Genomic DNA, 15,361 nt, shown 5'->3' on the forward strand with positions numbered 1-15,361 from the left:
ATTGTGATGCCTTTGAAGCTCATCTAGAGTCAGGAGATCTACTTGCATCATATCCAATGGGTAAAAAGCATTAGTTTTTCGATATTGACTAGCGCAAAGTCTATGATTTCTATGCAGAGTGTAACTTGATTCATTCTATAGATAATCTCGTACACTTATAGTGCTAACACCCGTGACCTTGAAAAGAGTGGCGGGGGAACTTAAACTCCCCGCCTCACCAATATTTTCATAAACACCTTTCAGAACTTCAGCCATTTTGAATGTAAACACGTTGTGTAATGTCCGCTACCCTTTTGTATACTGGCTGCTGCTGCTGGTGGCGGGGACGTTGACTTGATACGTCTTCGCTTTTGTCTAGCTATCAGTGGTGTGCTAGTATTTTCCAAAATTGATTTAAAATCTTCTTCTTCTTCAAGTTCATCTTTTAATGTTGATGATGCTGATGATGATGCACGTTCATTTAATTTTTTTAGAATTTGTCTATTGCCAATAAGACTTTTGGGGAAGATTAATGTATTTAAAAAGTTGTATAGACGAGTGTCAAATGATAATAGTCCTTTACGATTTGTAACCATGTCATACATTAAATCAAGTGGATTATAACTCTTGCCCTGAATTATAATCCTTTCACCATCGCTCTCAGTTTGAATTTCACCATTTTCCAGGATATAATTTAAGAGTCGCGTTATTTTTTCCACAAATTTTATAGGGCGCTTATTGACCAATTTAAATAAAAATTAATACAATTACAACTTATTTAATTTTGTTCCAACAGCAGCAGGTGATTCTTGAGGAGATGATTCTTTTTTGAGATCAGCAGCAGCAGCAGTGGGCTTTGATCGATAGTGTTTGTCCACTCGGCGAAGTGCATCTTGAAGTAAAATCAGTTTTTTATCATCATCAATAGTTTCATTGTCGAGGAATTTACTCAGATTGTTCTCAAAGTGTCCAACAGGTGAGAGAGCTAGTTCTATTGGAGTCAATCTATAGGGTTTTGCCATCTTGAGAAAACTGCTTACAAATCCTGCAATTATTGGCAGTAAAGGCATGCAAAAACTACCGCCCGCCTGAAAAAGTCATTTCCTTTTAAAATTCTTTACTTTCTTTTTAGAGGCTAATGTACGTACAATGGAACGATGTTGCTTTGCCTGTTGCTTAACTAGTTCTGGTAGTTGAACATGACCCTCGGTCAAATTTAAACAAAGTTCAGATTTGAGAGGACTGACATAGGTGCCAATAACGTGTTTGAGTATCTACGTTCTAAGATGAGTTTTTGAAGTTCTTATAAATTAGAACAAATGCCTCTTTTCATGTAGTCTATTCAGTGTCAAGATAGCAGCTAATATGTCTGTTTAGTGTTCACGGGGAGATATACCGTAGTTTCATTGTCGAAAATATCTGCGACAACAAGCAGATCCTCAGGTGTATTTTGATTAAGATCCAACAGGATATAACCGGGGGGTTTATTAGTTGCCTGATTGTAAGCCGAGAGCATAAATTTAGGGGCACCTGGATAGATTTGTGTATTGAGGGTTATTAGCGAGCTAGAATCACGACCAACTCTGTAGATGATATAGTAGGTACAGTTCAAAGCAAGTGTTCGCATAAATTTGCTCTGATGAAAGAGATTGTGTAGAACTAGAGTAACGGAAATTTGTTCATGATGAGAGCGAACAGTGAACAATTGCAGCATTTGCTGGGACCATTGTTCAACGGATTCAGCCAGATCGTCAATGATCAGCCAAGAGTTTGGTTCAATAATGTTGAAAACATTAAGTCCCTGTATGAACTGTATCTGCATCGATCCCATGGCACCAGCAATTGCTTTTATTTTATTGTATGCCTCCTGCCAAATAATATAGCAATAGTAGATTTTTTTCGGCTTTTCAGCAAACATTTTATCACAATTTTTAATTATTTTAGTTAAGAGCGTTGTTTTGCCCGACATTGAGGGCCCACACAGAAACGATCTGAATGATGTTTTAAATTGATTTATGGTCCTTTCAAAAGTTCACCTGGAAAACTAACTGTAGACCCTAATTGTCTAATGACTATATAACTTTTTTCCCCTGCTACTCTGTTCTTCAAGAAGAAGACAAAGACAAAGAATCATATTTTTTTTTCTTTTATTATATGCACATAAAAATTTAACAATACATTGAAAAAAAAAATACACTTTTTTTAATTTATTAATAATAGAAAATACAACAACAACATTTACATAGGTACACACACAAATAGATAAAAAACACTTTTTTTTTGTTTATAGAGAAAAAAAAAACGTTAAATTAGATAGAGCACTTGAAAAAATACATTTTTTTTTAAATTTATTTATAATAAAAAAAAATACAACAACAACATTTACATGGGTACAGAGAGAAAAAACATTTTTTTTTTTTACAGAGAAAAAAATATTAAATTAGAGATGGCACTTGAAAAAAAAAAAAATCTGCTCCAAGTCCAAAAAAAGATAACTTTGGTGACGGAGCGCCCCCCGCGCTGGCGGCGGCCGCCCCCCCCCCGGGCCGCGAGGCCCCCCCCCGGGCCGCGAGGCCCCCCCCCCCCCGGGCCGCGAGGCCCCCCCCCCAAAGGATTTTAGGAAATTATTTACAGGACTTTATTTAAACCGAGACTTTCCCGGTGGGCAATACATTCGGTCCGGTCTGAAGTTAAATAGTGACCAAGGGGGAGGGTGGTCACACCATCTTGACAAACATAGACCTTGTCGGAAATGGTACTCATGGCTGTTTTCTCTACATTTACAGTATAGTTCATGTAGTTCAATGAAGGAATTGCCGACAATTTGGCTCGTGGAATAGTATTTTCAACAATACAATTCCTATAAATGTCCGTATTGAAATTCTTGTCCAAATAGCGCGTGGGTCCTCCTTTGCAACGTTTCTTGATTTCCTCATCGTGTGTCTGTATAAAGTAAGCCTTCGGACCTACAAACATACCACGGGAAATCAAGTAGCTACCCGGTTCAGATTTTAAAAATAAAAGTTGATTGGGCGCCTGACGTTTTACTAGCTCAGGGTAAGGACCAACACTCCAATTGGGGTAGTCCATCCGTGAGCTGATAATTTCACCGTGCGCCAAATCATCAATTAGATTTGATTTTTTTACTTTGAGCAGTAGAGAATCCGTGTCACCGTAGCAGACCCCTACGTGCCGCTTTTCCGGACACTGTACCCTAGCCACATTGTAGTAGAACTCCAACATGAGCTTTTTTGAGATCTCTAAGATAGCACTGCCAGCTGCGCTATTTTTATTCAGGACACTACGTCTTTTCTTCCTAGTCAAAAGTACCATGTCCGGGCCAATGATTGTAAAGGAAGTGTAATTGGGATCGGCAATAATTCGAGCATATTGTTCTGGATCGGTCACAACGTCGCAACGATTCCTATTACGGACACTCTCACACATTTTGCCGAAAGCCGAATTTAAAATGAGTTTATAAATTTCTTTTTCAGCTTTCGTCTGTGCTGCAGAACGTTTGCTGACAAAAGTATCAAAAAACGTTTTCAAATAGGGTTTTTGGATAAACTCGAGTGCTCGGTGAACCTTTGTGACTTTGAAACAATTGTTTAACATCAATTTTAACGCTACATTATGCACAACTAGGTTTTTTTTTTCGGCAGAAGGTCGGCAATAAGTTTTTGTTTTGAAGGCGCCCAATGCAATCCGTCCACCTCGACTAAACATCTATTGTGAGGGATCAAAGAGTCCTTTGTCACAGGTCTATTGATACACGGTAAAACAAAATCCTTTACTGAATCACGAAGCTCGACTGATATCTCTCCATCTATTTCAAAAAACCATCCAACCGGTCCATTGTCCTCAACACTGTCAATGTTGGGGAAATGGGGAGCTTGAGGGTCATTGAACCATTTATAGTCTCCCCAAGATAGTGCATAATGAGAAATGGCAGAGGTGTAGAGAGACTTAATATCGATGACAACTGCAGGCGAGTCTATCCCCGTCTTCTCCCCTATGTGATCTGTTTAGAAGATACGGTTCCCTTGAAAAACAAAACCCCCCCTCATTGACCGCGTACGGTCCCGAGACTGAGCCCGGGCAGTGAGTAGCCCAATTTTCCCCCACTAATTTTCAGGATGAGGTCCATCACTAGATGAGGCGAAGAAAAATAATAGCCCAAATCAAGATTAAACTCCTCATAGATTGTATCCGTATTTTTACACATAATGTCTAACAAAGTTAACACGTCACTCGACAAATACAGCTTGCAGTAGTAAAATCCATTTTTACGCCCTCCCGCTACCCAAACTTTTTTAGCAAAACTGTAGTCCTCGGGGATGCAACTACGATCATGAAGACTGTCTTAAAACGATTCAATTGGAGGAATAGCCTCCTCAGAGAATCTCGACATGGAACAATAATGATCAGAAGGATAGATGCCCTTGACCGTTAACAACTCATATAAATCATTTGGAAATCGCTGCTTGAGAAGGGGGAAAGCATTGCAACCGTCATCGTTTTTCTTCACTTGAATTAATTTACTCAATGATTTGGGAAAAAAACTATATTAATATAAAAAACGAATTTTATTCGTGTACTCAACAACGGCTTCAACAAATTTCCACATAAATACCAAAACAAGCGACTTTTCTGTAGATTTATGTCTTATTTTGTACGTAAAGCAGTCTATCACCCATGCATCATCATCCACTAGTCCATTTCTTTGAAGATGTGCCAGTGCAGGTAGCACATACTTTAGATCTTAGTTAGAGTTATGTATAAAAATCTGTAGAAAAAGTTGTTGTTTAATTTTTAAATTACACGAATTGTGAGCCCACCCCCGAAAGTTACTTTTTCCCGTTGAATTGGAGCCAATAAGGTGATTGTGGTCCTGAACCGCGTCTTTTGGGGCAAGGGCACCCCTACACACCCAGCAAATTGTTCCCTTTTCCAACGCCAATTGCTCTTTATCCGACAATGTCATCGGATAAGTAGTATGACGTAATCGTGAAATTGCTCTGTTTGCCGTTTTTATTAAAGAAACCAATAGCTTTTCCATACTACCCTCCTCGTCCATAGTAAAAAAAAACTCTTCCAATTGCATTTTATTGTTGGCGTCGCGACGGGCATGTGCATAGGAACACGCAACTAGTTTGTGTTCCTTGACTATATTCGACCTTGATGGGTCTGATACCTCAACCAGTCTTGTTTCACAATCCAAAGACACTTTATCAGATTGCAGAAGAGAATTTTGAAAATTTTTAAATTGTAAAATGTCTTTGCCTTCTGCCGGCATTTCTATTCTTTGATTTCCATGAAGTTTGCAATGTCCCATGTGATCTGAAAAAGTTCGCTCAGATGTGAATGGGGAGAGGCACATGGGGCAATAGAAACGTTCACCTTTCTTCACGCCTTGAGATAAGAGTCGACTTATCGCCGTAACGGGGAAAAAATGACCATAAGAATTTACATCTTTGGGAGGTTCGTAAATAACCCATACAAAATTTTTAACATTTTCCACCCTCGGTGTCCTCACTGAGTACAAAACTCCTTTTTTATTCGTTTTTTCTCCTCGTCTACAAATTCAGTGTCATACTGGAGAACAACGACCCCCACCCCAAGATTTTCATTTGCTTTCTCGAATATGCTTATTTCTTTAAAGGACAGCGGACATTGTCCCTCTAAACAATCAAAATTTACTTTAGGGAAATTTTTCCCCTCGTTGCAAGCAAGTTTGTCAAGATTTTTCATTGTTGACTCTCTGTATAATGTCTTATGGGCCGCCACTAAAAATGCATACTTAAAGCATTGAAGTCCAGTGTCAAAATTGAAACCCTGAACTCCTCCTGTAGTTGATAAATCTGGGTGGCATTTTATTTTGTTACCTCGCCCTCCCCTTAAAATAAAGTTTTTTTTAAATCTACTGAGATTCAGATCCATGAATTCAATATATAAAATTGTTGAATCACTTTCCCTCTCGCTAAATGTATCAAAATTTTAAATTATTTTATTTACCCAGTTGAAAAAATTGTCTAAAAAATTGTTTAGACCTGGGTAGAAATTCTGCTGGGCTTTCTAAAAATGAAAATAAAACACGTTCCCAGATGTTCCCTTTTGTAGGTAAACTTTTTGGTTCACTTATGCTTAAATTCCCCCTTGACCTCCCCAATTCTGGATCTGAATCTCAATAATTGCTTAAGTTATTTCGATATAAACATGGAGATTTTTCACGGGGTCAGTTAAAATAATGAAAAAGTTTTCCTCGGGAAGGCTAAAATTTACCCTGTACGTTTGCAAATGACCTAGAGCAGATTCTAACAGATAAAAATCATGTAAGTCCGGGGACGTAGTACTGTTTTCAGGTCCTGACCTTGTTTGTTCAGGACTCAATTCACTAATTATAAAGTTCTCATTAAAAAAGTCCCCGGAAAAATGAGCTACTGTTGTATTATTAGTACTACTATTAAGCGGAATGGTGGAGGAGGGTGACAGGGAATTGTAAATAACACCACTCCCAGTCTGTTCAACCACATTGGGGGGATGTGACATGAGGTCTCCTAGTACATATTCTAAGGTGTTTGGGGACAATTGATCGAGCCAGCCTGTATTGTCCTCTGATGGAATTTCATTATGAGGACCCGGTTCAGACTTACTTGTAGCGCCATCTAAATATTCACGCATGAAACTATCTGCCCACTCTGGGTCTTCAAGCATGTCAATATCACAAGTTAAGTCCTCCAGGCTGGCCATTTCCCCAAAAACATCGTTAAGGAATCCCTCATGCCACTCCATATTATCTAAAACCAGTGTAGGTTCATCCCTGAACTCTGCTGGTGGTGACAGAATTGGTTCTGTAAATATACTTGCATCATCACTCAATGGTGCCGCTGGGTGTGCTATATTTTTAATCTGTAGAAAAAAAAAAGTTTTATTTTTTATGTAAAATAACCATTATTTTTTATAGTTAATAAACTTTGTCAATTTCTCATAGTCATTGTCCCACCACCTGAACAATTAAAAGAAGAAGAAAAAAGAAAAAATTAATGGTTTTATTCCAATTTTTTTTTTTTTTAAATAAAAATGCAAAATATGAGTCCAATTCGATTGTTTGAGCCTCTTCATTATAACTGTTAATGAAATTTGACCATTGTTCGACTGACGCAGTATGTCGTATGAACGCTTGCTCCTCGGCTTCAGTTAAAGGACACGAACCCCATATGTCGGAGGTTGGTGGTGCTGTTAATTTCTCAATAATCCGTATTTTTCCTCTGTCTTTTGCCAATGGATTTTTTCGACCTGGGCTAAATAAATACTTGTAAGAGAGAAGAACTTTTTTCTCCATCCATATCAACAATTAAAATGTTGGATGGTCCTTTTTAGAGCCCCCCCCCAAACCCCTCCCGGGGAGAACCCTTGGGACCCGGGAGCTTCCTGCGCGGGAGGAGGATCGATACCCTTTCCGAGTTGGAGGGGTATCGGATTTCACAACACTGTTCAAATAGAACAGTCTCAAATTCTTTTCTTGAACCTTTAAAAAACGAAAATAGTTGCCTGAGTTGTGAAACCTATCATTGGAGATTAGTAAAACCTTCTTCCGGTCACAGGACACCCATGAACAATTCACAGCGGATTAAGAATTGATGGGACGATCTGACACAATGCAAATGGTTTTAGCGCAATAATATCAGTTTAAGGGTGACTTGCCGAGTGTGAAATAGCAAATTGTTTTTTTTTTAAAGGAATTATTTCATTTGAATGTATCTTTGTTAGAAGTTACAAGTTAAGTTTTTTATAGAAATGCATGATAAGAACCACATAAATATAATTAATTTTGATAATGAAAGAAAATTAAATAGCTTGGAAACAAATTTTAAGTTTTTACTCATCAAAAGCTTTGCGTCTGAGAAAATTTTGTCTTATTTCTAAAATAGGGATAGAAAAAAAATTATGTACATGCTTACAAATTCTGACTGGACCTCTATATCTGAGCTCCTTTGCAAAACTTGAAGGGAGTCGAGCTCATCCCTTTTCAACTTCCTTCCAGTTGCCATGGAACTAACGCGGGGGTCAGAGGGCTCTGTCACTACAAGTTGGGTGCTCGATGCATGGTCCTGATCGTGTGTAACTTTTCTAGCGAATTGGACAACAGATGCCCTTGTGGCCAGTATTAATGAAGGTTTGCCATCTCTTATGTTCTTCTCAGAAGGTTGATTAGTTAATGTCTAGTACAACATTAAAAAAAAGACAAAAAATTTAGAAGTTATAACCATCTCAGTGTTTGTTCTTGGAATATAATTAATTAGATGTTATACATTTAAAGCCGCGTAAAAACATCTTGATATAAAAATAATGGGTTTCGATATTGGGATGGAGGGCCTGTTATAAACTGCTCCTCCCTCCCCCCTACGTCCATGCTTCCGTGACTGTATTTGTAAATTCAAACTTAAAAAGCAGTATTTGCGTTCCTTATTAAACAATATGGAGAAGAATTGCATGTGACAGTCAAGTACTTCCGTATAGCTAAGCTAACAATGTTATTTATTAAATAGGGTTATAAGGTAACAAATTTTATTTTTGAGGAAATGGGGGGGGGGGGTTTGAACGAATAAAATTTCAGGAAGATATTCTTCAACGCAGACTGGCCAGGAAATATTTTCAAAAAAACATCCCTAAAAAAAACCACTGAACATGATAAAAAAATCACACTGTAAAAAAAAGGAAGCTTTTTTAAAAATTAATACATTAAAATAATCAACATTTTATTATAATCCCAACTTACTGATCTAAAGCTAAGCACTTTTTTTCAAAAACATCCATAAAAAGGCCACTTATATTGATAAAAATCACACCTTAACTCCAGACTGGCATGTATGTATTTACAAAAAAATTCCTAAAAAAAAAAGCCACTCATCTTGATAAAAAAAGGAAGCTTTTGTAACAATTAATATATCTTTAAAAGAGGTAACCACACAGTATAAGGAAAGAATTTCTTCCTTAACTTAATGACAAGACAATTTTTTTTTTGCAGACTGGCCTGGAAGTATTTTCGTAAACACCCCTAAAAAAAGGGTTATTGATATTTATAAAAAAGGAAGCTTTTGTAACAATTAATACATTAAAAAATCAACATTTTATTTTAATCCCAAATTATCGATCGAAAGCTGATCGCTTTTTTTCAAAAAAAATCTAAAAGACCCATTGATCTCGATAAAAAATCACACTGTAAATTTCAACCTATAAGAGAATTAGAGGTTTTTTCAGTTCCTAAAAACAACATTCTTATAAGTGACATTATTTATAGTGCAATGAAATAATTTATTAATTTAATTAATGAATATTTATTTTTAATATAATAATGATAATATTTTTTACTCATAAGAAATATCTTTGTATTATCCATTTTTCTATGTAAATGCTTTTTACAAAAAATGCCTGTAATCTCGAAGACAAACTATTCAAACTAATGGAGAATCAAATATGAAAGTTGAATATATACAAAAAATAATTGAATAACAAAGAAACAAGACGTGCTGGTTTGGCTTTATCACCAAAAAGACATTGAACTTTGAAATTGCGTCATTCCCCTGGCAAAGAGTGTGATGACCTGTAGAATAGGACTACCAGAAAAAAACCTGTTTGTACGGGGGCGTTGTAGAATAACATGATATTTCCTATATGTCTGTTAGAATAACATAGTATTTGCTATATGTCTTGTAGAATAACATGGTATTTGCTATATGTCTTGTAGAATAACATGGTATTTGCTATATGTCTCGTAGAATAACATAATATTTGCTATATGTCTTGTAGAATAACATGATATTTCCTAGATGTCTTTTAGAATTACATGGTATTTGCTATATGTCTGGTAGAATAACATGGTATTTGCTATATGTCTGGTAGAATAACATGGTATTTGCTATATGTTTGGTAGAATAACATAGTATTTGCTATATGTCTTGTAGAAAAACATAGTATTTGATATATGTCTGGGCAAAGTATAAGTTAACATACTACTAGTGATTGTTTTTGGCCTCAGAGGGCTATGTTCTGTGGTGAGTTGTTAGTAGTAGTAGTAATGACTAAAGCCCTCTTTGGTTGTTAACGAGAAGAACGGCCACTGGGTTCTCAGAAATAAAAGTTTCGACTTTTAAGTCATATTGATAACAGACTGAGAAACCCCTGATTTTCTTTTCTCAAATAGGTAAACTTGCATTCAAAGGATTAAGACGTTTGCATATGAAAATGAAATGGGACATAGCTATTTTCAGAAATAATTTAGAGACTTGATTAATGAATGTGAAAAAGTTTTGTAAACCTACAGCTGGCTAATAAATTGAAGCTTCTGAGTGGCATTCAAAGCAACGGGATTTATGTCGAAAGATATTAGTAAAATGTTTTTAAGATATTAGTAAGATTTTTAACAAAAAATACTTACCTGGCTGGGGAGCTCCCTTGATCATGAAGGAGGCGCTCCCAGGGTGAGGGCTTTCCATTTCACTTCGGATTGGCTGACCCCTGTGATTACCCCAAATGGGGGTAACTCAACAGCGTAATTTTTGGTAGGGGGGGGACCGCGTTCGCGCGGACCCCTGTCCACACTCGGTAAAGTTCTGTCCTTTGAGCCTCTTTTGTTTGTCACGTATTTATCAGTTGTAAGGAAAAGTACACAATTTGATATTGTTAAGACAATAATGGGACAAGTAAAATTGATCATTGGACCCATTTGAAAAAAATGAATTTCTTGATAAAATTGCATGTTTGAAATATTACGGAAGAATTGAGCCCAAGAATCTGAGAGAGTTGGGCTAAAGCTCTATAGATTCCTAACGGATTTTGTTTTCGAAAATGACCAGCAATCATCAGATATTGATTTTTAAACTGAAATCGGAATCGAATCACATTGATGATAATTAGATTAAATCATAAAGGCTATTCTTAAAAAGTGAAATGCTTTTGGTCCCCACACATTTCATCGAGTAAATTGTATTAGTAACATATAAAACTAACTTTTCCATCAGTACCGCCAAGCTTTTTGGAATATTTAAATAGGGGGCCTTTGGCTACAGCAACTGATCGACCACTCAGTTACATTACAATTATTTTTTAGCCTGATTACTGAATATTTTTGTTATTTTCTGCGGATGTTGTTTTTGTACCATGCCATTAAAGTTGCCCATGAATTCCTGCTCATTGAATATGTTTTCTCATCATATGATTTTTTTTGCCAATATTTACTTGATTGAACATTGAATTCCTTATTGCTTTCGAACCTTGTTAAAAAAAACCGATAAGGATTTACTTTTGTATACTCAAATCATCTCTATCTATTTTCATAGCTCTGGCCTCTCCTCATGTCGATTTATTCTTTCGCCTTTTACTAAAGATTACCATGAGGAGGGGCACTTGATGAGTCTTAACAAATTTTTGAATGCCGAAAGACAGACTAGCCTATACTGTTGCTGCATGTTCTAATATTCTAAGATTACTTATCTGACAAGCCCGATTACTTACCCTTAGCGTTTGACGAGAGGTAAATGACATGAGAGGTCAGTAGGAATACTACTTGAGGAAACGGTCTTGATTAGTGGTCAGACAAGTAACCCTAGAAAATGGAAGATAATTGAAATCATACCTGAACAAAACTCAATCTTTTCAAAAATAAAAAAGAAATTGTGAATTTATGGGCAGATTATAAGAAAGGGACAGTAACTGTGAAAAATAGCGCAATTTCCATGAGTTTCTAAATAAGCTATGTTTGTAGTAACGTAGACATGATTAGTGTTGCTATTCACCTAGTTGCATACAGCTTTTCAGTTGACAAGGAACCAGTAAAGTATTTGTTGTAACCTTTCGCAGATTGCATCCAGGTAAACTAATTTTAAGAGGATAAGGGATGCTCCAAGGCACTCTTGGCTTGGTGCAATAACGAACCAAGTCCTAGGCGCTCTTGAGTTTTCCTAGGACCCTCACTCCTCCTTTGTAGAGTAACATAGTTTAAATTCCAGTTTTGTTTTTTTTTATAAAATGAAATAGGATAAATTAAAATAAATAATTTGGTGTTAATAAATAATTTTTTAGAAAAAATTTTGGGCCATTTCTTTGCACTGTAGGAAGGGTGGGGGTAAGGCACAGCATATATTAAATAGGTAACCTAACCTAGGAACTTCTCTCCCTCCTAAACCCAAAAAGAACAATCGTTTAAATATTGAGAAATCACGCTTTGGCATCAATTTATCTAGCAAATCACCCGTTGTCTGCTAATGAAATAGCAGTTTGACGGGTTTCGTGACTGGTTTCTTTGATATAGTATATAGCGATGCCTGCATAATGCACCAGTACCCCGTAATTTATTTAGGCTAAAAATTTAAGGGCAAAGCATGGCTCGAGAAATCTGAACAAAACTGGCACAAGTCCATACAGAATATTACTCCACAAGACATTGATCTTCTGCACTTGAAAAATCAAAAGATACTACCATCTTGGAATGCAACTTCCCTCGTACTACTTTGTTTCCACTAAGTCTTTCAAGCTCTCGAGTCCATCTTATAGGACGTTTGTTTCATTTTCTATTGATTTTCTACAGTTCAAAGATTAGGGCTCTTTAATAAGTTTATAATCAAATTCTACTATAAAACTGGAATTATACTTGAAGGCCCTTTATTTTTCAATTGAGTGTTCTGGCTACATTGTTAGTAACAAGATGGAATTGTAAAATTAATCTAGTAAATGACAAACAAAAAGGATAAATACTAATCAAAATAAAGTAAGTAATCATTTACCTGATGAAGTCTTACTGTATTGTTTCTGTGTATTTTGCTCGAGTGATTAAAAATTCAGCTTTTGTGTCCATCTTTGGAGCAAATTTAATAATGTCACAATATAAGTTGTATTATTACCAAATAGCATGAGTGAATACCAGGAGCTTCAATGGGTGGGGGGGGGGGTATTGGTCGTCAATAATTTATTATCATTACCACTTCCAAAGTAACGAAGTTCTTATATTGGATTATTATTTAAAATGGTCTTGGTTTTTTTTTGTATTTTGTTATATAAATTGTAAAAACAGAAGACTGTCCCTCTCTGGATTATGAGGAATACTCTTCCCCTCCCCACAGACGTGTCCAGAATTTCTCTTTGGAGGAGGGGTGTATAAAATGGTTAAAAAAAACTATTCGAAATTTTTTTTAAATGCATTGCGTTTCGTTTTAACGTATCAGACAAAAATATTGGGGGGGGGGGGTTGACCAGATATTACTTTGCCTCTATAATTTTCGTGAATTGACACCATTGATCGTCACCAGTGGTGTCATTGGGGAAGAGGGGACATTTTTCTTGTAATATTTGCTCGGCTCATTTTGAATCCAATTTTTGTGTTTGTTTCTGAACAAATTTAATAACATCACAACATAACTTGCATTATTGTCTAGTAGGATATATCAGCGTAAATGACTTTTACGTTGGAAATTGAACTAAATCAAAATTCACTATATGCATCCAAGGTTGTCAAAAGGGTGTATATGTGTTATTTACGGAAAAGTTAAGGAAGTTAAGTTGAAACTTTCAGGGTATGTGGAGGGTAATAGTTGCGTACTATTTGTCTATACTCAAGGTTGTAACATGATAGGGGCTGGAATCTCTTCAACCCTGCAGAAACCAAAAGATTATGCAGATTTTCAACTTATTTATATTTGAATATTTCTCCCCCTACCAATCAATCGAAAGCATTATAGTACAATTTTTGTTAAAAAATTGGGTACTCTTGAATTATGCGGGCCTTTCTGAAAAATCAAGTTTGGTTAATGCTAATGAAATAAAATAAAATAGGATGAATATATAAAAGTTTAGAAACAAATTTGGGCTATATATTTGCACATTAGGCGTGGTGGGGTGGTGGGTAAAGCATAGCATATATTAAATACGTAACCTAACCTAACCTAGGTACCGTCCCCCCCCCCCTAAACCCCAAAAAAACACAGTCTAATATAGAATACGCAACGAAAACCACGCTATCATTGCATAGTCTATAGCGGGTAACATGTCGAAAACGGGTTTTATCATTGCCTACTCTATAGTAGTTAACCTGAGAGGCCTGCATAATGCCTGAGTACCAAACATTTTTGCAAAATTTGTCAAACATATAAATAGAAAGCCAAAATTTGAATTCTTATAGAGAGAAACGGAAAAGATCTAAAATATTCTTTTCTTACCCAATGAAAAAGAACATGTGAAATAAAAACTGTCAGAAATTGTTATTTTATAAATGACAGAAATCTTTATTAAATAAATAACATTATTTGGCACGTGATGTAACTAAGTAGGACTTTTTAATAGTATTTCTTAACAAAGGCACCACGTTATATAGGTACTGTACCGTGTCCTATCTTTCCCTTGTTACGTTTCCCCTTTTTTGGGAATATCCTGTTTTATTTGGATTGTCCCAAATCATTGCTTGTATTCAACAAATTTCGTAGGATAGTGTTAAACCGTGACGAACAGTAAGCAAAAATAATCACCTAAATGTTGCAACTCCTTTGGTACATAAAACTTTAAAATCAACAAGGTTAATGTAGCTTACTAATTACCATATAATGCAAAATTTTATTCAACGCCCCATAGCGCAGTTGCTTATGTGTACAGGTGAAATCAATGCCGGAGAAATCTTACAGAGGCTTGAATATTTTTTTTTTTTTTTTACAACAAAGATAAAATCCTTGAAAATAAAATTTATTGCTGATTTTACAAATCGATTGCAATCTTATGTTTTTTGAAGTTGTTTTTTCTACGTCAAAATGTTCGTGGCTTTGCCAACATATAACGTTAAACAAAATTTTAATATAAAATTTCAAATTAAAATTAGTAACTAAGTAGGACTTTTGTAATAGTTTAGAGTTTAGAGTTTAGAGTTTTTAGTCCAAAATACATACACAATCCAATCACAACACTCCTAATCTCCCTCGAAAGGCTCCATGGCCAGGGATACAAGGGGTAATGAGAAAAAAAATACAATATATCCAAACAACCATAAAAAGAAATCAATCGCCAAACAACATATAAAATTAAAAAGAGACCATACCTGATGCCTGGGAGTCGTAGCGCAGAGAAGACCACCATATAACAAAACTAAAAACTCAGGGGACATCAACTCCAAATAAAAAAAAAAAAAAAAAAACTATTCTGTTTGATTCTTAAATAAACGGTCCTTAAGAATCCTCTTGAAAGTGTCAAACGAGTGGCATTTATGTACTGAAGAAGGCAGGGAGTTCCAAACCTGATGACAAGCGATGAGGGGATTGAAATCTGACCGCACAGTGGGAGTAGGATGAATGCAGATATTACGAGTGACGTATGTGACGAACGAAGGTAATGTGGAGCTGAATCA

General features: G+C 35.9%; 1 protein-coding gene, 1 non-coding gene and 1 pseudogene across 2 annotated transcripts in view; all 3 read left to right on the forward strand.

Annotated features, from left to right (window-relative positions):
• Positions 1–15,361, forward strand: part of LOC148950873 (anaphase-promoting complex subunit 13) — a 103,400-nt gene that overhangs the window by 35,418 nt on the left and 52,621 nt on the right. The window lies entirely within an intron of this gene.
• LOC148950874 (U1 spliceosomal RNA) lies at positions 10,410–10,574 on the forward strand. The gene has a single exon (XR_016141922.1). It is a non-coding gene; the product is annotated as a U1 spliceosomal RNA (small nuclear RNA).
• Positions 11,316–11,432, forward strand: LOC148950875 (U5 spliceosomal RNA; annotated as a pseudogene).

Source organism: Artemia sp. Qi Xiang Cuo, chromosome 6 (assembly GCF_049724085.1).
Source record: "Artemia sp. Qi Xiang Cuo chromosome 6, ASM4972408v1, whole genome shotgun sequence".
Taxonomy (NCBI): Eukaryota; Metazoa; Arthropoda; class Branchiopoda; order Anostraca; family Artemiidae; genus Artemia; species Artemia sp. Qi Xiang Cuo.